This window comes from Pinus tabuliformis, chromosome 6, assembly GCF_031772625.1.
Source record: "Pinus tabuliformis cultivar Carrire ecotype Pingquan chromosome 6, CPIR1, whole genome shotgun sequence".
Classification (NCBI taxonomy): domain Eukaryota; kingdom Viridiplantae; phylum Streptophyta; class Pinopsida; order Pinales; family Pinaceae; genus Pinus; species Pinus tabuliformis.
In genome coordinates, this window is record NC_142292.1 from 285303121 (window position 1) to 285305608 (window position 2488).

General features: G+C 37.8%; 1 pseudogene; it reads left to right on the forward strand.

Annotated features, from left to right (window-relative positions):
- The first annotated feature begins 969 nt into the window (after positions 1-969).
- LOC149258461 (uncharacterized) lies at positions 970-1746 on the forward strand (annotated as a pseudogene).
- Positions 1747-2488: the final 742 nt, after the last annotated feature.

Consider the following 2488-nt stretch of genomic DNA (forward strand, 5'->3'; position numbering starts at 1 on the left):
GCAATGTTTACACCATTACATGCTTCAACAGGATCCGTGGTGACAACAATACCTTTCAAAAGAGGGAAAGCAACATCTATCAACTCCATTTTCACCCCATTTGAGAGCCTTTGTAGCTGGAGGAAAAGATTTGTGGCAAGAATATTGGTGCTATCAAAGATCCAGAAATAATGTCCAGGAAAGGCAGAAGTACTAAGGAAACATTAAAATACAATGATTTCCCTAAGTACAAATTATTAGAGGAATCAGATGGATCGGTCTCTGTCAGAATTAGTGACAGATGTTATTCTGGGCTACATATTCTTAGACTTCTTGCCTTTATGCTTTTCACCATTGCTGCTGCAACAGTCGTCCGCATGATCTTCCAAGTTACAATATACAGGGTTAAGACTGAGACAAGGTTAACTGGTTTTCCTCTGTTTTTATATGGAAGTCTGCAAGAAAGTTTAATGGAGAAAGAACCGGACGATTATACAGTACAGGCAGGAATTAGAGAGAACTATGCCCTAATGGAAAACCCAAGCGTGAAGCAAACCCATGGGATTTCTTTCATTCAAGACATCGTTCTTCTTCCAGAAGAAATCCTCTTCTTAGTTTGCTTGCCTTCTGCAGATTCCAAACTGATATCCCACAAATCATCACTCGTTGTTCATTCTCGCTAGAAATCAATACAACGAGTTGGAAGATGGGCACCACGGCTTTGGATTGTTGTCTCATTTGACAAAGTTGAGGAGTTGAGGATAGAGAATTGCCCAGAATTGAAATTTTCACCTGATTCCTTCAAAAATTTGACTCAGTTGATAGAGTTGAAAATAGAGAAATGTAGGATAGAATATTTACCTCAAGATCTTAAGATGAACAATCTCAAATCTTTAGAGGTAATAGCGTGTCCCCTGCACGAGATTCCATTTAGAAGGGTTGAAGGAGAAATAGAAATGGAGTTGAATAGACTGGACAAATGCATGTTTCATGGTGGTCTTTGTCCGAATATTCAAGGTGTTTGTCGTAACCTTCAATTCCTTTCCTTTGGAAAGCGTGGAAATCACCATATTCACTAGATCTAGCTCGTCATGCCCAACTGTTTCTTCTTGGGTTTATCAAACCATACCATCAATAGATGTTTCGTTTGTGGAAAAAGATGATGGTGGGCCTCCAGACATTGCAACAGGGAATAATTGCAGTAGTGGTAGCACTGAGAGTTCTCCTCCTACGTGGCCACCCTATTCTGAAATCCCTGAGAAAGTCAAACCAGATTTTTCACAAGTTTATAAGTTCACTGGCAGTGTCTTTGACCCGCGCACAACTGATCACTTGAAGAAGCTTAAAAAATGGATCCAATTGATCTTGAAACTATGTTGTTACTCATGAGGAATCTTGTCCAGCCCTGATTTTGAAGAGCACAAATTATTTTTATCAGTATATGACATGAATCCTGAAGATGTTGAACTTGCTATAGAAAATCAAACAGATGAGTGTGTGGCAGTGCCAGGCACTGTTGCAAAATAGCCACCGGATCTTTGGAATGATCCTCTCATATATGTTCATCTGGGGTCAGTAAAAGGACATGAGAAAGAAGATAAAAATAGTCAACAGAAAAGCCATGATCTGAAAGGATCGTCAGACTCCAAACACTCTGACTTTGATGGCAGTTTTGTTAATGGTACTGCTGCTTCCTTCCATGGCAACCTAGCTAAGACTTGTGGCATGGCAGATTCAACCTTCATCACATACTCAAGTTGGCTTTAAAATTGGCTCCGATACCACATGAAGTAAATTAGCACACATAAAATAAAACATTAATAAAATAAGCACTCAGAAATATAGAAACCAGACATGGAGAAAAAGGCCTCAGCCTTACAGCATTCCTCACATTCTCATTATTAATCAATATAATATACAAAGAATGATAATAGTACAAATAAATACATGAGGAAGTTAGTCTCAAGATAGTACGTCTATCTTGGACACTATGGTTGAGATATTTTCTCAACAAAACACTAATCTAGGAGAACTAGTTGGAGAGAATCTCTCATCCTAACTAAACTCCCTAGTTTGATGAACTAACTCTTAATTCTCAAGATTTGATTTATTTAATTATGATTTTTGGATTTATAATTGTTTTATTATGAGAGTGAGGCTAACAAGGGGCATTGTAGGGAAACCGGGAAATATAATTAGCTCTAATGGCATGACAAAGCTTTTGAATAAAGAACAACGGGGCATAATTGCACAATTATTCTCACTAGAGGTTCAAACATCAAAATCATATATTTTTGGAGATATCCAAAAAGTATTGGACAATCATTCCAAGGTGTATGAGACTCCCAAAGGCATCCCACCTATTCGTGATCATGATCATGCTATTCATTTGATTCCAACAATTTTTCCTCCAAACATCAAGCCTTATAGATATCCTTATTCCCAAAACTGTGAAATTGAACGTATGGTTGCAGAAATGCTAGAGGATGGTATAATTAAACCTAGTCAA